The following is a 21,290-nucleotide window of genomic DNA, read 5'->3' as shown; positions in this document are numbered from 1 at the left end:
AAGAACATATGGCATTGTCAAGTGGGCCTCATGAATTCTCAGGAGAGGCCAAGGCCCAGCGAACACTAAGCAACCAGAGCCCTGAAGGCCCAGACCCGTCCTAGGTCCAATGATTGGCGAATAATCCAAGTGTAACGAGAACCTAAACCTGAGATGAAGGTCCGGACCAACTTCATGAGTGCCTGCAACCTCCATCCTCTAGGAAGTAGATTGTTGCAGTGGATGTCCCAGTCCAAGGGCCAGATCTCGTTGTGTGGGATCCGGATAGCGCTTCCGGGTCCATCCTCGCATTTCAACCCACTATCAATATACATCCTTCGACTTGTCATCGATAACTAATTTATGTCTTGGTAAATGAACCCGGACCTTGGTAAATGAATCCAGACCATACGTCCTAGTAGAACAAGACCAACTCTTCACCTGGCTGACGTGTCCTCGAGAAATCTGACAGTTGGTTTCCTCAACTAACTTGCAAAAGGGATACACACGGAACGTACAATGTTCCTAAGGATCGGTATTGTCACTACTCTGACAGATCATGTCCCCAGAATCCCCCTGATAACCCACGTGCATCAGTTTGTATTAACATACAAAGGGTAGCTGTAATGCTCTACCACGCTTAAGTCGGCCCAGTGGGCCTAGACTAAATAATTTGTAATTACGTTATACACTTGTACTATAGCTCCATTAGAGAGCAATTATGCGTATATCCTTATTGGGCCCGGATTAGTCTGACCCAAGCTACATTACCACCTATAAATAGGGGTCATTTAGCATTTCATGCACGCAAAAACACTGCTAAACTTGCAGAAAACCTCCATTACTAAACTCTCTAAAGCTCAATGCAACCGACTCGTGGACTAAGGCTCATTAACGCCCCAACCACGTAAAACTTTGGTCTTGTTTATATCTTTTACTTTCTTACTAGCTCTTATTTCTTTATATTATTATAGTGTTGACGGTGAGAACTCGTCAACAAAGTTAAATTAGAAAAATCAAAGTATAGAGCTTACCAATGAAGAATTTCAAAAATCTAAACAGAAACTTAGATAATACTTGCAGAAAGAAAATGGTGAAAAAGAACTTGTATTTCTTATGGTATGATGCTACAATGTTTTTCCAACCCCCTTCCAAGTGGAAGTGGGATTACTTTTATAGTGGGCTCTAATGGCCCCTGATACATGGTGGTCCAGGGGACCAGATGGTACATGAGTACATTATTAGGAGAGTGGTCTCAGAGGTAGTGGTGTCGGCTCCAGTACATGGTCAAAATCCGTGGGGATGTCTCCACTACTTACTAAATACGAGTGTCAGAGGTTGTCTGGTGTGGACCGTAACAAGTACTTCACTTGTACGGCCACTACTTATCTAACATGGGCTTAGTGTCCGTACTTCTTCTAACTTGGTGTGAATCGGTATGAGGCACCTCCAATGCACCCTTATTGGTGTGTTGGAGAGATCCATGATTTTACCTCTTGCTGGACTTACGGTAAGAGTGGTGTCCAGTAGGTGGCGCTAATCTTAAGGGGCGAGATAAGACCCCTCTTGTGAGGCCAATTTTGGGGAGGTGACCCCTAGTGGTGCGGATGAGGCCTGGTAGGGTCGAGTGCACAAAGAAGAGGCATGATGCAAGCCTCCACGAGACGCCTCCATCGAGGCGTGGCTAGAGGGGCGCGAGGCCCTCACGAGGTGCCCCTCGCAAGGCGGAGCATCGGGGCACACCAAGATGTGGCACGCCTTCTTGCAAGATGCCTCCGGCAAGGCGTGGTGGCTGGGCATGAGGCCCTCGCGAGACCCCTCGGCGAGACGCCCCTCGCGAGGCTACTGGCTGCTGGGCACGCCGAGATGTGGCACGCCCTCTTGCGAGACGCCTCTAGCGAGGCGTGGTTGCTGGGCATGAGGCCCTCACAAGACGCCCCTCACGAGGCTGCTGGCTGCTGGGCACGCTGAGATGTGGCACACCCTCTCGCGAGACGCTTCTAGCGAGGCGCGGCTAGGGGGGGCGAGGCCCTCGCAAGGCGAAGCATCTGGGCACGCGGCCTTCACGAGACGCCTCCAGCGAGGCGGGGATACTGGGCACGAGGCCCTCGCGAGGCTGCTGGCTGCTAGGCATGCCGAGTTGTGGCACGCCCTTTCGCGAGACGCCTCCAGCGAGGCGCGGCTAGAGGGCGCGAGGCCCTCGCGAGGCGGAGTACCTGGGCACGCGACCTTCGCGAGACGCCTCCAATGAGGCATGGCGGCTGGGCGCGAGGCCCTCGCGAGATGCTCCTTGTGAGGCATGTATTTAAGCGTTTAGGGGACTTGAGTATGTACTTTGGGTCTTCCACAAGCATGAAATTTTGAGCATCCACCCTTGCCCCCCCAATCTAGGAAAGGACCTTTAGGTGCTCTGGTAGACTCTTCTCTTTGATTCTTATAAATAGGCCTTCATGCCAGGCTTATTATTTACACTTCATCTCCTTAGCTTAGTGGCATTTAGACCCTTGCTCTTTTCAAGAGGTAAGGGGTTCAATCCCCCACAACCTCACTTTTGCTATTTTTTCCTCTCTCTCTCTCTCTCTTTTGTTGAGTTCATTTCTTGTATGTCTATATCCATGCAGGTATTTGAGGACTAAAATACATTTTTCCTTTGTTTTTGCAGACGCTTACTTTCAACCACTTGCCTCTATTTGACCGTGACGATGCTTTTGGCCCTCGACCTCCTTTTGACCACGTCAGGGCCCAATTTTACTTGCTCGAGGTATACTTTCTTTCTCCCTTATGTTTATTGGGTCCAAATTAGCACCACTTGGGATGGGGTACTTTGGCCTGAGCTCGTCGTGAGTTAGCCTTGATGCATGCCCATTTATTCATACCATGTAGTGGGTCATTTAGAGCGTTTGTGCCTAGAGGTTTTGAGCCCATTCCTTTGTGTTTTGTAGCAATCCTCCCATTTATACGTGAACCTTTTTTGCTTTCAGGACGAGGTCTCATGGCAAGTGAAGGTCCGTTCGAAATTCCTCCGGGGGTCGAGTTTGTTGACTTGTCTTCAGACTCAAAGTCCCCTAAGGAAAACCCTTACCGTGACCATGAAACCTTAAGGCAAGCCCGTATTCGTCATCTTGAGCACATGGCTGAACTTAGGCGTAAAATTTGGGTGGTAGAGAGCGAAATTGACTCAGTGTTGAGGGGAGACAGAGTATCTTTCCCTCCTAACCTTAGTGACCATGTAGCGAACCTTAGGGCGACCCTTTTAGATTTGCAGGTGGAGTTGGAGTTTATGGAGGGACATCTCCCGCCTGAGCCTCCTAGCCCGTTCTTTCCTGATGACTGTCATGGGGCCGTCCCGTCTTCTCTTCAGCCCTTATTTTCGATCTTCCCTAGTTTAGCACTTCCGTAGCCGGTGCCCCGGTGGAAGACTCTTGCTAAGAAGAAAAAATGGAGGGTAAAGTGTTTTGTCTCCTCCTCACCTTTTTCTTTTGGTTTTGCAGATATGCCGAAGAGAGGATGACGACAGGTGTCTGCTGATGACCGGAACGATGCCCCCCTATTGGAATCCTCCCTAGTGTCCCACGTGTCTGAAAATAAATTGATGGAAATAGTAGAGCACTACCGTGTTCCTCCAGAGTACGCATTATACATTCCTTCGGACAAGTGTCGGGCTGACTGCCCTAATACTAGCTACGTGGCCATTAGCGAGCATATTCTGAAGGCGGGTAGTACAATCCCATTACACTCGCTCTTCATTGCGGTTCTCAACTATTTTGACCTCGCTCCACTTCAGCTGGCACCCAACAGTTGGCTGACCTTGAGCTGTCTCTTCATCGCGTTTATGGAACTTGTTCGTCGTGCTCCTATGGCCCAAGAGGTGCATTTCCTGTACAATCTCATGCCCTCTCCCAAATCCAAGGGCTTTTATTTCCTGCAAAAAGCTAATATTGCAGTCCCCTTGATAGATGGCGCTGTGTCTAACCCGGGGTCCTAGAAGCAGGACTTTTTCTTTGTGCAGGGCCCCCTTTCTGTTCGTGAGCACTTTCGTTCTGCTCCCAGTAAGTACTTCGAGCCACCCTTTTTTTCTTTTCTTTTTGAAACTTATTGTGTTTATAATTTATGTTTGTGTCGACAATGGTGTGAATCGTGCAGAGAATTTTGCCATACCTGCAGTTGTTGGGTCGGAGGCGGATGCTGTGAACACATTCCTCAGTGCTGACCCCGCCGTGAGAAAGGCTACCTACCTCTTCACCGTGGAAAAACTCAACTTTCACAAGCTGTCCCCGGTTTCAGATCCCGGGTTGCTGTGGACTCTTCCTGGGTCAAAGAAGACGAAGGATGCCTCGGCTGAGCCTCACCCGGGTGAAGCTGAGGCCGACTGTGTGTCGGAGGGAGTCTCCCTTGGACACGGGCAACCTCACCAGCTATCTTCACCCCCCGGGGAATGCCCTCCCTTTGCCCCGTTCAACCCTGACATGGCTTCCCAATCCCAGGGTCAACAAGCCATGTCGAGGCATTTTGTTTGCCCCGATCCTGCGGACTTTGACGCTTTTCCTCAGGCTCCCCTCGACTTCGGTCCATCGGGGGCTTACTTTCTCGATCTTCCTGCACCCCCTCTTGATCTACCCGGGGCTCATTTTTTTGATCTTCCTGCGCCCCCTCCTGTTTCGGTGAGCGGGTCGTCTGTCCTTACCCAGCCGGGTACCCTTGGCTCGGAAGGGGCACCCTGTGTGGGCCACACTGATACGAACCACGCCAACAAGTGTGACGAAACCCGACACCAAATATGAAACAGCCACCAAGAACACACGAGATTGGAATGGAACCGCGACCCAATGCTTAGCCAAGCACGAACCTTGGTATGAGGAAGACGCCACAAACGGGGATGGAATCCGTTTGATAAGTCAGGATGAACGCCACAAGGAATCTCCTTGATAAGTTCAAAAGTTTCTTCAAGAACTCAAGAAGAAATAAACTCACAATTTCATTCAACATAATCTGATTTTTCCAAATGTTTTCAAGGCCTTATATAGCCGAAAATTACATCAATACAAGCCCCTTTGTCTTCCTAAAAACCGAAATATTAAAGACAAGCCTTTTGTCTTCCTAATGAAACCGAAAAACAAAGACAACCCTTTGTCTTCCTAATGAAAACTAAAATTTAAAGACAACCCTTTGTCTTCCTAATAAAAACCGAAAATTAAAGACAAAAGGACTATTGGACTCACACAAGTCAAATGTTTGACTTATCACAAAACAAAGACTAAATAAAAAACGTGATTAAAAATAAAAAGACTCATTACAGGAAGCTAAATATTGATCAAGCTCCTAAACTGGTGTCCTCATCATTCCTCCCCTCTTGACTTGGATCAACTGGAACTTGACTTGGATTTTTAGTCTTGGTGTCCTCATCATTCCCCCCCTCTTGAGAAAGATTTGACCTCAAATCGTCACCTGCATCAAAAGGACTCAAATCAGAAACATTAAAAGTAGCACTAACAGTATACTCACCTGGTAAATTGAGTCTGTAGGCATTGTCATTGATCCTTTCTAGCACTTGAAACGGCCCATCTCCTCGAGGTAGCAATTTGGAACGTCTTTGTGCTGGGAATCGCTCTTTCCTCATGTGTAACCATACCCAATCACCGGGATCAAAAACCTGCTTGTTAGCATCAAGTTGGTTAGTGTTTAAAAGAGCCTCCTTAACCTCACTTTTTTTTGCATAAAAATTATTTTGTTTTCTCTCTAATTTTCCCTCATTGATCGAACTCTTCTCTTTCTTTTCTCTCTCACTTGATTCGACCCTTTTCTCTCTTTGTCTCTTTTTTTTCTCACTCTCATTCATCTTTTCACTCTCCTTCTTTTGCTCACTCAATTTTTTTTGATCACTCAATTTTTGCAACCGCACTTGGTCTTCATATACTTGCTTTGGCGTCAATGGAGCTAGAGTGATTGTTCGTCGATGGAACATGAATGAGTACTTGTTGGTGAAGCCATCATGCTGGACTCGCCGATCAAATAGCCAAGGCCTTCCTAGAAGGAGGTGTCCAGCTTGCATGGGAACCACATCGCACAATACCTCATCCTCATACTTGCCAATTCGAAATGATACCAGCACCTGTTTTGTAACCCTCACTTCACCACTATCATTCAACCACTGCAACTTGTATGGACAAGGATGTTTAAGCGTTGGGAGCCCCAGCTTTTCAACCATGGAAGAACTAGCAACGTTAGTGCAATTACCACCATCAATAATAACACTGCATACCTTGTCTTTCACATGACAACGAGTGTGAAAGATGTTCTCTCGCTGCACCTCTTCTTCCTCTTCTTTTGCTTGCAAGTTTAAGGCTCGTCTTGTGACTAGTGCAAGCATTTCACCAGATTCTGGCCCATACTCTTCATCATCGATAGAAGCATCTTCCAATGGTGGCATGTCAGCAAGATCTTCATCTTCAGAATCGAGCTCGCCACTTTCTCGAATCACCATAACTCTCTTGTTTGGACATTGGCTAGCTATGTGTCCTCGCCCCTGACATTTGAAACACTTTATCTCACTAGAACGGGTCAAAGGAGGGGCTGCGTTACCTTGAGGGGTCGTGGATGGTTTTGGTGTAAAGGATGAAGTAGGTTGGTCTTCTTCCTTCTTTGGATAGTTCGACTGCCAAGGTGTTGCACTTGAATTGTGTGGGCTCGGTCTTGGCTTTGAACTTGTACTACCCCTCTTGAGCTGCCTCTCAACTTTGATTGCCATATGCACCAAATCTTCCAATTCCACATAATGGTGTAGCTCAATTGGATTAGCAATCTCTCGGTTCAACCCATTCAAAAACCTTGCCATGGTTGCCTCCCGATCCTCTTCAACATTGGCTCTAATCATAGCCATCTCCATCTCCTTGTAATACTCGTCAACACTTCTATAGCCCTGACGAAGACCCTGCAACTTAAGGTACAGATCTCGATAATAATGAGGTGGTACAAACCGTCGCCTCATCACCCTCTTCATTGCCTCCCATGTGTCAATAGGACGATCTCCACTCCGCCTCCTGTTGATGCACAACTGATCCCACCAAACAATAGCATAATCAATAAACTCAATGGCAGCAAGTTTTACCTTATTCATGTCGGAGTAGTTGTGACAATCAAAAACTAGCTCCATCTTCTTCTCCCACTCAAGGTATGCTTCAGGATCGCTCTTCCCCTGAAATGCTGGAATTCTCATCTTGATATTTCCCAAATAATTATCTACCTGGTTCCTAGCTTCTCTATCCCCGCCATACCTCCTATGGTTACTCGCCGACATCCTATCAAACTCATCCTCAGAAATTACCCCTTCCAAATCCCCTTCATTCTCATCCTCCCTTTGGTGTACCCTACCCCTCCTTGGTCTCCGTTGTGCCCCCTCTTCTACCCTATCCAACCTCTCATGTATCTGCTCACACTCCGCCCTCATCATCCTTCGCATCTCCCCAATTAATGCTTGTATTTGTAGATTCGGAACCTCAGGTGGCGGATTATCATTGCTTGCATCTTTCTCTGGATTTTGTGACATGATGGAGAATCTGCAAAACAATAAGGTTAGACAATTATAGAAAGGACCTCACTGCACTCCCTCACGTGTTTCACTCAAAGAAAATGGTCACTCAAGTACACTCGTGTTTGCACTCAATGATGGCTTTTGCCCTCAAATAAGCTCACACCTCTGCCTTTTTCCACTCTATTTTCTTCTTTAAGCTCTTTGAAAACTAATGAAACGGTGATATGGAGGTTCAAGCAGCAAATCCAACCAAACAAACCAAACGAACACCGACGAAAACTGGTGAAAATGACAAAAAATGATGATTTTTGGAACACTTGTGTGGGGTTTTGGTCAAAAGGCCTCTAGACCATAAGGAACAAGATTAGAACAAAAAATTTTAAGACAGGTTTCCAGACTCTTTTTTTTTTTTTTTTTTTAGGTTCGGATCCTCTTGATTTTTCCTTTCCTTTCTTCCTTTTTTTTTTTTTTTTTAAATGCAGATACAAGGAACAATTCAAAAACAAAATGAATCGGTTTTTCACAAGAGAAACAATGGAGACTCAAAAAGAAAAGAGAAATAATGCAGATTCGGATTTCACAAAAAGAAAAGAGACAACCCAACCCACTTTCGGATTTAACAATAAGAATAAGTGAAACTCAATCCCAACTCAGATTTCACCATAAGAACAAGATAAAACCCAATCTCAATTCAGATTTCACTACAAGAACAAGAGAAAACTCAATCCTAATTCAGATTTCACAATAAGAACAAGGGAACTCAATCTCAATTTGGATTGCACAATAAGAACAAGAAAAAAAACTCAATCCCAATTCAGATTTCACAATAAGAACAAGAGAAATCTCAAACCCAATTTCAGATTTTACAATAAGAACAAGAGAAACCCAAGGTAAAATTCGGATTTCAAAAGCAAAGCAAGAGAAACTCAATGAAAATTCGGATTTCACAATAAGAACTAGAGAAAACTAATGCAAAGTCAGATTCCACAAGTAGAACAAGATAAAACTCAAAGCCCTAATTCATGTTAAGAACCCTAATTCATGATTTCAGAAATGAAAAGAAAACAAAATAGGGGATTACAAAGGAATTGAAACTTTGTGTAGACTAGTTTCAGATTTCAAGGGATTTCACAAAGAAATAATGGGAACTAGGAAATAAGAACACGATTTGAACAAAGAAACAATCTGGAATAAAGAGATTAAATGGTTTCAGATTTTTAGAAGGAAAACAGGAACAAAGACTAAGAAAATCAAGAACACGAATAGATAGATTTTTTTTTTTTTTTTCAAGAAATCCTAATATAATAACACGAACTGAATAGAAAAAAAATGAAAAAGGATAGGCCAAACCGGATGATCCTAAGCTCTGATACCAACTGATACGAACCACGCCAACAAGTGTGACGAAACCCGACACCAAATATGGAACAGCCACCAAGAACACACGAGATTGGAATGGAACCGCGACCCAATGCTTAGCCAAGCACGAACCTTGGTATGAGGAAGACGCCACAAACGGGGATGGAATCCGTTTGATAAGTCAGGATGAACGCCACAAGGAATCTCCTTGATAAGTTCAAAAGTTTCTTCAAGAACTCAAGAAGAAATAAACTCACAATTTCATTCAACATAATCTGATTTTTCCAAATGTTTTCAAGGCCTTATATAGCCGAAAATTACATCAATACAAGCCCCTTTGTCTTCCTAAAAACTGAAATATTAAAGACAAGCCTTTTGTCTTCCTAATGAAACCGAAAAATAAAGACAACCCTTTGTCTTCCTAATGAAAACTAAAATTTAAAGACAACCCTTTGTCTTCCTAATAAAAACCGAAAATTAAAGACAAAAGGACTATTGGACTCACACAAGTCAAATGTTTGACTTATCACAAAACAAAGACTAAATAAAAAACGTGATTAAAAATAAAAAGACTCATTACAGGAAGCTAAATATTGATCAAGCTCCTAAACTGGTGTCCTCATCATTCCTCCCCTCTTGACTTGGATCAACTGGAACTTGACTTGGATTTTTAGTCTTGGTGTCCTCATCACACACGGCAGCCTCTTACGGGCGGCGGTATGTCCAGATCACCTTAGGCCTCCTCAAAGCTGATTGGAGTGGTCTTGGGAGTTTCACTATGTCGGATCTTGGGGAGACTCTTACGCGCTCTACTGCCTAGGTGAGTTTAGGCATCTTATGTCGGCCTTATATCTTTTTATTCCCCCTTTTTTTTGTTACTTATCACTGTTGTTGTTATTTTTCTTGTGCAGGCCTATACCGTGGCTTAGCGGTTTGCTTACTCGACTCACAACCTTTCCACGTCGAATGCTGAGAGGGACCGTCTTGCGGTTCGGGTCCAGGAGCTCGAGGGGGAGCTTGTTGAAACTAGGTCTAGGCTGGAAAAGGCCTTGGCGATAATTTCTGCCTCATCGAAAAAGAAGAAGAGAGCGATTGCCAAGGCCATGATGTTGCAGGAAAGGGTCACCAGCCTAGAGGCGGAACTTTAGGGTGCCAAGGCTACCGCAGCTGCGTCGCAGGAGAGGGTCGTTTCCTTAGAGGGCGAACTTAAGGGTGCTAAGGCTGCTGCAGTCGCGTCGCAGGAGAGGGTCGCTTCCTTAGGGTGGACAGGGCAGCTATTAAGTATAGGTCCATAAAGCGCGCCCTTTACGATGTATGGAGGCAGGATCCAAACTTTGATTTCTCCTCCTTTGGCGAGCACGTCGTTGCTCGGGCGGCTGGGTGGAACGCCCATAGCAAGAGGCCTTGAGATCGTCACTTTATAATTTTTGCCAGTTAGTCCGCTGTGGATGTATGTTCGTTCGAGCCTTATTGTGCTTGTAATAATTTTTTTTTTAAATCTTGTCATGTTACCAAAACTCTTTTTTTTATATATACATATGCAGTTATTCATCTCTTATTCCTCTGTGTTTGAGGTCTTTTGAGCCCGTATGATGGGGTTTGGTAGGTTCCCCTTTTTTATTTATCAAGCTAGAGGTCCTTTGGAGCCCATGTTAAAGGGTTCAATGGGTCCTTTTTAGGTGCCTCTTGATTGTTCTTATAAGGATATATTGACCCCTTGGGTTCTAGCTATCCTTTTATATATTTTTGCGCGCGCTTATTATTTCTTGCGAGAAGCGTCCTTCTCGTCATTATTCATAGTACTATTTTTGCAAGGGTCTCTTTTAGGACCCTTTTTGGCTAGATGGCTTGGTGGCCGCTCTAGGCTTATTGGCGGGTGCTCTTTCTGGGGCTTCTCCCTTTGAGAGAGTATCTTCCTTTATTTGGAAGTTTGTTGTTGTTTTTTTTTGTAAGACCTATTGGCCTCCTTGATGTTCATAAGGGTAGCTAATCCTTGTGAACTTCAGGAGATGCCTTGCAAGGTCTCCTCCCTATTTGTTAGGGTTTACCATGCATTTTTTTTTTAAGGAACTCGTTTAAGGCCCTGATATAAGGGGTCCTTTTGGGTTCCTCCTGATAGAGGGTCCTTTTTAGGTTCCTCCTGATACGAGGAGTCCTTTTTAGGATCCTCCTTTTTAGGAGCCCTTTTTAGGATACGAGAAGTCCTTTTAAGGAACTCGTTTAAGGCCCTGATATAAGGGGTCCGTTTGGGTTCCTCCTGATAGAGGGTCCTTTTTAGGATCCTCCTGATACAAGGAGTCCTTTTTAGGATCCTCCTGCTTGCTGTATGTTTTGCCTCCTGTCCTACCCCCCCAAGTGTCTGGTGAAATTTATTTCGGTAGGCACTTTGGTTGATCTCGCATAGAGAAGAAAAATAACATGCAAAGTTGTGAACAGTTTCATTCGTAGTAGGCAGGTTACAATGATATATATATATAAAACGTTTACATCTACTAGGCAACCTCTTTGATTCTTGTCTACTAAGCTAACATAACACGCAACAAACTAAGCACAGATACTACTTGCATTGGATGTGGAAGTCTCACTGGTAGTACTTCTTGAGGTGTTCCGTATTCCATGCTTGAGGCACGACGGTGTCGTCCATGCGCACGAGCTTATAGGTGTTTGGTGGTATGCACTGAGTGACCTGGTAGGGTCCTTCCCAGCTCACCCCCAGTACCCCCGCCCCTAGGTCTCGCATGTTGGGGAGTACCTTCCTCAATACTAAGTCTCCTACCCTGAACTTTCTCTCTCGTACCCTTGAATTGTAATACCTCGCTGCCCGTTGCTGATATGTGGTCAGCCTTAGTTGTGCCCTTTCTCTCTTGGCTTCCAGCAGGTCCAAGTTCCCGACCAACGCTGTGATGTTAGCCTGGTCATCGTATGCTTGCGTGCAGAAGGAGTTAACCTTCATTTCTACCAGAAGGACAACCTCGTAGCCGTAGGCCAAGGCGAAAGGTGTCTCCCCAGTGGTGGAACGAGGGGTGGTCCTGTAGGCCCAGAGCAAATTTGGGAGTTCCTCGACCCAGGCCCCTTTCAACTTTTTCAACTTAGTTTTCAAGTTCCTTTTCAGGATCTTGTTGATGGTCTCTACTTGCCCATTGGCTTGGGGGTGTACTACTGTGGAGAAACTCCTCCTGATTCCTTTTGCCTTGCAGTAGTCCTCGAACACCCCTCCTTCAAATTGCGTTCCATTGTCGGAGATGATCTTGTAAGGTACTCCGAACCTGCAAACAATATATTTGTTGACAAAGGTGGTGATCTTCTTAGCCGTTATGTTGACTAAAGGCTCCGCTTCCACCCACTTAGTGAAATAGTCGACTGCTACCACCGCATACTTAGCTCATCCTCTTCCGGTTGGCAGTGCCTCTATCAAGTCAATCCCCCACACAGCGAAGGGCCACGGGCTGGTCATGCTCACCAGCTCATTTGGTGACTGTCGTGGGTAAGTCCTATGTTTCTGGCACTTGTAACACCCTCTCGCGAAGTCACTCGCGTCCTTCTCCATGGTAGGCCAATAATACCCCTGGCGGATGGCCTTTTTTTCCGTGGACTGCCCCCAGCATGGTTTCCACATTCCCCTTCGTGTATCTCTTGTAAAAATTTTGACGCCTCTCCCTTATCAACGCACCGCAGGAGTGGGGTAGAGAAGCCTCTCTTATATAAGATTCCATCTACTAGGGTGTACTGGGCGGCTCTGTAAGCCAGTCTGCGGGCCTCTTTCTTATCCAAGGGCAAGGTTCCGTCATTTAAGTACCTCATAATGGGTGCAAACCATGGCTCCTCGGAGCTCTTGACCGTGCTGATTCTCTCTTCGGCTATGCTTGGCTTGGGGAGATATTCGACCGGTATAGACTCAAGTGTATCTTCGTCTCGTGTGGAGGCGAGTTTCGCGAGTGCATCGACGTTCGCGTTCTGCTCCCTAGGGATCTGTTCTATCGTGTATTTTTTGAACTGATCCAAATACTCCTTCACCTTGGTGAGGTATGCAGCCATTTTTGGACCTCTAGCTTGGTATTCGCCCTTCACTTGAAACACTACCAGCTGTGAGTCACTAAAGACATGCAAGTGGGATACCTTTAACTCCTTAGCTAGCCGCAGGCCGGCCAACAACGCCTCATATTCTGCCTCATTATTGGAAGCCTCGAATCCAAATCTCAAGGCACAATACATCTTGTGCCCTTCAGGTCCCGGCATCACTATGCCAACACCGGCTCCCCCTTCGTTAGACGCCTCATCTACATGGAGGCTCCATTCTTCGAAGTGCCTTTCCTCTTCATGCGCTGGTTCATTCTCCTCTATTTCCCCCTCCTCTTGGGGTCGGTAGGCAAACTCGACTATAAAGTCTGCAAGTACCTGCCCATTGATTGAGGTCCTTGGGGTGTAAGTGATGTCGAACTTGTTGACCCAAACTCTTAAGTCTCCTTGTTTTGATGATTAACAAATATTTGATTATTATTTGTTACTAATGATTTGTTGATTTTGTAGCAAAAACCAAAGTGAATTAGCATTTCAAAGTCAAACTTATGACCAAGGGCAAAATGGTCATTTTACCAAATTTTCCGGAAATGACGCGAAATGGATTTCAAGACTCAAGAAACTCAAGATAAAGGTTTAATTTCATTTCTTAGTCTTGTAAAGTGATTGCAAGTTTACTTTAAGTCATAAGTATAAAATTTGGCTCATTCACGTACTAAAAATGGTGATTTTTCAAAATGAGAACTAAACATCCTAAATTCACTTTTAAGAAAATACATCTCGATACGGTCGTAACGCAATTGGAATTTTTGAAATCGGATAAACGAGCTAAAAGTTATAAAGAATTGAAAAACGGGAAAATAGGCTATTTCGAACTTTTGCTCTCTGTTTGCCATCCGGAATTCCGGTTGCTCCCAGACCGGACTTCCGGTTCGCGGCTGGCAGCTTCAATAAATAACCCCCAACGGCTATAAACGGCTAGTTTTTTCCCAAACTCTATATAAACTCGTTTTTCACTTAAAATTGGTGGTTGGCTTAGCATTTATTACATATATCAAACCTAATCCATTGATTTCAAAGAGCTCTCAAAGTTTAAATCATCCAAACACATTTTCACACACTTGAGCCAAAATTTGTATTTATTTATTCTAAGTATGCTTGCTAATCACTCTAGGTTTCTCATTGTATCATCATTCTTCTAGAGTGATTTTTGCCTGTAATATCAAACACATTCCCATATTGTGATTGAGGTGAGGTTGGCACCGGTTTTGTAAACAACCCGGTTAGAGTGAGATTGGCACTTCAACAATCCGAAAAAGAGGTTGATAGTCCTTGGTGGTGGAAAACTATTGTAAGAGGTTTGGAAATACCTTGGTGAAAAATTCACGGTTGTAAGGGTTAGTCAAGCCCGCTAACTTAGCTCGATAGTTGAACTCAAAGCTAGGTCCATAGCTTTGAAGACCAAGGACGTAGGTGGCTTAGTTCTACCGAACCTTGTAAAATTCGAGAGTTTGCGATTTCTTAACCTTCAACTCTTTACATTACAAGTTTGATTATTTCCTATATCTATTTGATTGCCATATTATTTTCTTTTACTTGATAAATTTGATTTATTGCATAATTTGGCATATTAAGTTTTAAATTTCTGAAATTAGTTTAAATTTCCAATTCACCCCCCTCTTGGAAACATATCTTGGGTTAACAATTGGTATCAGAGCAAGGGCTCATTTATTTGATTAGATTTCACAATCTAGAGCATGGCGTTTCCAAGTAATTCACAAAATAACATGTTAGAAGGTTTTAGCACAAATAGAGCACCATTCTTCAATGGAGTAGACTTTCCTTATTGGAGAATTATGATGGAAACTTATCTTCAATCTATTGATTGTGATTTGTGGCATATAGTGTCTAATGGTCCTTACATTCCTAAACATGTCATTAATGGTGTAGAAGTTATTAAGACATATGAGGCATATGATAAAAATGACAAGAAAATGCTTTCTAAAAATGCTAGAGCTAAATATGCACTTATATGTGGTTTGGATAGAGATGTGTTCAAAAATATTGAACAAGCTTCTACCGCTTATGATATGTGGAAAATGCTTGAAGTCACTCATCAAGGAAAAAATGTTATGAAGGAAACTAAAATTCAAATTTATTCCACTCAATATGAGAACTTTAAGATGAAAGTGGATGAAACTATTGCTAACATGTATACTCATTTCACTACTATCACTAATGGTTTGAATTCAAGAAGCCAAGGATCTCTCAACTTCCCTTGGAAGAACTAATTGGTTCACTCATGAACCATGAAATTTTCATGAGTGCACAAGATGAAGAGGAAGTTGAGAAGAAAAAGAAGACTATTGCATTCAAGTCTTCCTCCTCCCGTGCCATTAGTGAAGATGATGAGGATAGCCTATGTAGTGACATGGAGGACTTGGCACTCTTCTCAAAGAAATACAAAAAGTTCATGAAATTCAAGAAGAACTTTGGGAAGAAGCCACAAAGAGGAAGTGACTCAAAAGAAAAAGAAAGAAAAAGCAAAGATGATCCACCAATTTGCTTTGAATGCAAGAAGCCCGATCACATGAAAATGGATTGCCCAATGATGAAGAAGAATAAATACAAAGGAAGGGCAATGTTGGCGGATTGGCTCAATAGTGATGAGGAGGACTCCGACAATGAGGAAAAGAATGAAGTAGCAAACATGTGCATGATGGCACTTGATGATGGGGTAAGCATTTCTAACCAAAGTGATTGTGATAGTGAAAATGATGATGATAACTTAGAAATGTCATATGATGAGTTGTCAAATTCATTTAAGGAACTATTTGATGATTTTGGAAAATTGCTTGCTAAAAACCAAACCCTTAGAGAAAAGACCAACATGCTATTAAAGGAAATTGAGATTTTAAAATTAAATGAAAAGAAACTTTTGGCTAAATCTCAATGTGCTACTTGTTCCTCATATAAGAAAGAAAATTGTTGAGTTGCATGCTAATGTAAAAAGCCTTAAGAATGACATATATACTTTTACAAAAGGTAAAGAAGGCTATGAACTTATGCTAGGGAGTCAATCTTGTGGTTTTGGAAAAAGTGGTATTGGATATGATCCTAGTAGGAAATAAATTTTTTTGAGAAACTTCTTTGTAAAACCAACTAGCCTACCACACTTTACATGCACATATTGTAACCAAGATGGTCATACTATTTCATATTGTCATGTAAAGAGATATGCATATCTAGGCAAGACCAAATGGGTACCAAAGGGTTCCAAAACTAACAAGAAAGGACCCAAAGTTATTTGGGTACCAAAGGCCAACAAATGATTTTATTTTTGTAGGAATAGCAAAAGCTCGTGGTTCTTGGATAGTGGTTGTTCAAAGCATATGACCGGTGACCCATCAAGATTTTCAAGTTTTAAGAGCAAGGAAAGTGGTTTTGTCACTTTTGGAGACAATTCAAAAGGAAAAATCTTGGGCATTGGTGATATCGGTAACATATACTCACCATGTATTAAAAATGTGCTTCTTGTTGATAACCTTAAACATAATCTACTTAGTATTAGTCAATTATGTGATAAAGATTTTCATGTTGTTTTTGAATCCTCAAAATGCTCCATTGAAAATGCTTCAACCAATGAAGTTATTTTTGTTGGAGAAAGGAAGGATAATGTTTATGTTATTGATGTTGATTCCTTTGATAGCAAAAATAAATGTTTAACCGTTATGAATGATAATTCTTGGTTGTGGCATAGAAGATTAGGACATGCTAGTATGGATTCTATTTCAAAGTTGGTTAGAAAAGATCTTGTTGTTGGTTTGCCATCTATTCCTTTTGTTAAAGATAAACTTTGTGATGCATGCCAATTTGGAAAACAAATTAAAACATCTTTTCATTCCAAGAAAGAGATTTCAACCTCTAGACCTTTGCAATTGCTTCATATTGATTTATTCGGTCCTTCAAGAATTGCTAGTCTAGGTGGTAAATACTATGCATTTGTGATTGTTGATGATTTTTCTAGATTTACATGGGTTATATTTTTGAAACTCAAAAATGATGTTTTGGAAAATTTAGTTAAATTTTGTAAGAGTGTGCAAAATGAAAAAGGGTATTCAATCACCTCCATTAGGAGTGATCATGGTGGAGAGTTTGACAATGATGCCTTAGAATTGTTTTGTGATGAACATGGTTTTAACCATAACTTTTCGGCTCCAAGAACTCCACAACAAAATGGAGTTGTCGAAAGGAAGAATAGAACAATTCAAGAAATGGCTAGGTCAATGCTCAATGAAATCTCATTACCTAAATATTTTTGGGCCGAGGCCGTCAATACCTCTTGTTATATTTTGAACTGTGTTTTCATTAGGCCTAACATGAATAAAACCCCTTATGAGCTTTGGAAAGGGAGAAAACCCAACATTGGATATTTTAGAGTTTTTGGATGTAAATGCTATATTTTGAACACCAAGGACAATCTTGGAAAATTTGATGCAAAATCCGATGTTGGAATTTTTATAGGGTATTCAACACATAGTAAAGCTTATAGAATTTATAACAAAAGAACTAATGTTGTTGAAGAATCTATTCATGTTGCATTTGATGAGTCTAACCCTCCTACAAGCAAAAGTGTAGATGATGATGTTGTAGGTTTAGGAGAAGAGGTTCAAAATCTTGACATTGGAGAATCATCTAACGCTCCATCACAAACTCCCAAAGAGGAACCACCCGTGGAAAAGGTAAATGAAAGCAAAGGTATGGATTCTAACCTTCCACATGAGTGGAAGTTCAAAAGTGCTCATCCTATAGACCAAATTCTAGGTGATCCTTCACAAGGAGTCACAACTACAAACTCCCTTAGAAACTTGTGTAATTTCATTGCTTTTATTTCTCAAATTGAACCAAAGAATTTTAAAGAGGCCGAGTTCGATGAATCTTGGCTTCTAGCCATGCAAGAAGAAATAAATCAATTTATTAGAAATGATGTTTGGGAGTTAGTTCCAAGACTGTCACACCAATCGGTGATTGGAACAAAATGGGTCTATAGAAATAAGGTAGATGAGCATGGGGTCATTGTGCGTAACAAGGCTAGATTAGTGGCCCAAGGTTACAATCAAGAAGAAGGAATTGATTACGAGGAGACCTTTGCCCCGGTAGCAAGACTTGAGTCCATAAGAATGTTATTAGCTTTTGCATGCCACAAGAATTTTTTCTTGTATCAAATGGATGTTAAAAGCGCTTTCTTAAATGGATACATTATGGAAGAGGTTTATGTCTCTCAACCCCCCGGTTTTCAAGATCACAAATACCCTAACCATGTTTATAAATTAAAGAAAGCTTTATATGGTTTAAAGCAAGCTCCTAGAGCTTGGTATGATCGTTTAAGCACTTTTCTTATCTCAAATGGTTTTTCAATGGGAAAAGCGGATAATACACTTTTTATTAAAAGAAAATCAAAAGACATTATTATAGTACAAATCTATGTTGATGATATTATTTTTGGTGCTACTAATGATGTTCTTTGTGAAGAATTTTCAAAGTGTATGCATAGTGAATTCGAGATGAGCATGATGGGAGAGCTCAACTTTTTCCTTGGACTTCAAATAAAGCAACAAAAGGATGGAATATTCATAAGTCAATCCAAGTACATCAAGGATCTACTTCAAAAGTTTGACTTGGCCAATGCAAAGTCCATAAAAACTCCTATGAGCACCTCCATAAAGATGGACAAGGATGAAAGTGGTAAGGATGTTGACATCACCAAGTATCGAGGTATGATTGGTTCATTATTATATTTAACCGCTAGTAGACCCGATATTTTGTTTAGTGTTGGTCTATGTGCTAGGTACCAATCATGTCCCAAGGAATCCCACTTAAGTGTCGTTAAGAGAATCTTTAGATACTTGATAGGCACAATGAATCTAGGGCTATGGTATCCCAAGAACTTAAACTTTGAAATCATTAGTTACTCGGATGCCGACTTTGCCGGTTGTAAGTCGAATAGGAAAAGTACTAGTGGAACATGTCACTTTCTAGGAAACTCTTTAGTGTCATGGTTTAGCAAGAAACAAAACTCGGTAGCCCTATCCACAACCGAAGCCGAATACATTGCCGCCGGTAGTTGTTGTGCTCAAATACTTTGGATGAAACAAACTCTTAAGGATTTTGATGTTGATTTTGAATGTACACCCATAAAGTGTGACAATACTAGTGCCATTAACCTCTCTAAGAATCCAATCTTGCATTCTAGAGCCAAGCATATTGATATAAGGCACCACTTCCTTAGAGACCATATCCAAAGAGGTGACATTATGCTAGATTTTGTGAGCACCAATTTCCAACTAGCGGATATTTTCACCAAGCCTCTTAGTGATGAGAGATTTAGTTTTATTAGAAGAGAGGTAGGAATGACCAACATAAATGAAATTTAAGGTTTACTAGCTACTTGAATATCATATTTCTCTTTACTTACTTATGCATATATACTTTCACTATAATATGATTCTAATGCATAAGTAAGCAAAGTCTTTTAATACTTGACCTATTAGATATATGTCTTTGAAAATAACAAATTATAGGTCATGGTATGAATTTTTGGTGAACTTTGAACTCATTTTTGATTGAGTGAATATGTGAATTTTTGCATATGTGTTTAGTATATGTGTTTATGTGTTTGAACATGTCTAAATAAGTTTATCTAGTATGCCTATAGGGTTGCTATGCTTGAATTACTCTTTGAACAATTTTTAGGTATGCTAAGTATTGACAATTTGTTAGTTTTTGCCTAAATGAGTGTTTTTCGCCAAACTTACTCAATTTTCAACATTTTTCAAATCCGTCAGTTTGAGCACCTCACATTTAACATATTTGAACTATTGCAAAAAGAATTTTTCGATTTGGTTGCATAAAACTCATTTTTGGCAGATTTCTACTTTTCAAGGCCTTTTAAGGCATTTTTCGAAAAATCTACCATAAATTCTCAATTTTCAATATTTTTCGATTCCGTCACTTCACACACCTCATATTTAATATTCTTGAACTGCTGGAAAAAGAATTTTTCAATTTGGTTGAATAGATTTCATTTTTGGTAAGCTTTTAGCTTTCTTGAACTTTTTCGAAAAGCTTACCGTAAATCGTCGGTTTTCAACATTTTTCAGATTTTCTTGTTTGAGCATATTCATTTTGTCATATTTTAGGTGTTAGAAAAAGTTTGGGGTCAATTGGGTTAAAAACAAAGAAGCTTGGCGCATTTTTGAAACAGGGGCTGGGCTGCTGCACCAACCGGAATTCCGGTTGGCACAGGCAGCTGCCACTTAAGGGGTTTTTTGGTCTTTTCAAAAGCAATTTTTTCCCCATAAAAACCCTACCCACGAGTTCCATTCCCCCATTCTGATTCTACAACCTAACATACAAGCCACCACTCTCTTCCCTCTCTAAAATCACTCCCTCAAACCCAAACTTCATCCTCCATTTTTCTCCTAAAATCTCATTCTCTTTTTGCTTCCACTTCAATGGCTTCATCATCCAACCCAAGGAAGAGCAAGAGAGTTTCCACTACTGAACAAATCAGGGAGAAGAGGACAAAAGGAAGGAATGAGCCTACCATCTTCTACAACCAAGAGGATTTTAATCGTTTCCATGATGCTTTCTCCTCTAGGCCTATCATCAAAGGTAAATTTTGTGCCCTTCCAAGCCTAGCATGTGTAAAATTTAGCTACCATTTTGAAATGTTAGGTTGGAAGTCCTTTATCAATATTAAGACCCCCATATACCCTAGGTTAGTTAGAGCTTTCTATGCTTGCATCAAACCTAGTCATGCACCACTAGGAGTTAAAGGCACCCTTAGAGATGTCTCCTTTGAACTTGATGTAGAAACTCTAAACAACTTGCTAGGAGCACCAAATGAAGGACTTTTGCTAGAGCCAAAGACAACTTTTAAGAATGATGAAATTTTTGCCATGAATGAGTGTTCTAGAGTTCTTTGTGGAGAAGGCCCTATTTTCATAAAACCAAAGTTTCACAATCTCACTTTGGAAGCTAAAATTCTCCAACTATTTATCATCAATAACCTTGCTCCTAGAAGTGGCCATAGAGATGAGGTAAACAACATAGATATACTCCTTTTATACCTTATCCTAACCAAAAAGGCACGCATCAACCTAGGCCATCTCATTCTTCGCTTTATCATTGATGTGTATAAACCAAACATGGTCAAGTCACTCCTATATGGCTTTCTCCTTAGCTACCTCCTACCTCGCTTAGGAATTCCTATCTCGGATGAAAAGAAGGTTGAACCTACTGAAGGAGATAAGCTAGGTACCAAAACTTTTACAAGCTTGGGGTATACTCTCATCAACAATAAGTGGGTTTTTACTCCCAAAAGAGGCCAAAGAACGCAAGAGGA

Source organism: Humulus lupulus, chromosome 2 (assembly GCF_963169125.1).
Source record: "Humulus lupulus chromosome 2, drHumLupu1.1, whole genome shotgun sequence".
NCBI classification, from domain to species: Eukaryota; Viridiplantae; Streptophyta; class Magnoliopsida; order Rosales; family Cannabaceae; genus Humulus; species Humulus lupulus.
This window is presented reverse-complemented; position numbering follows the sequence as displayed.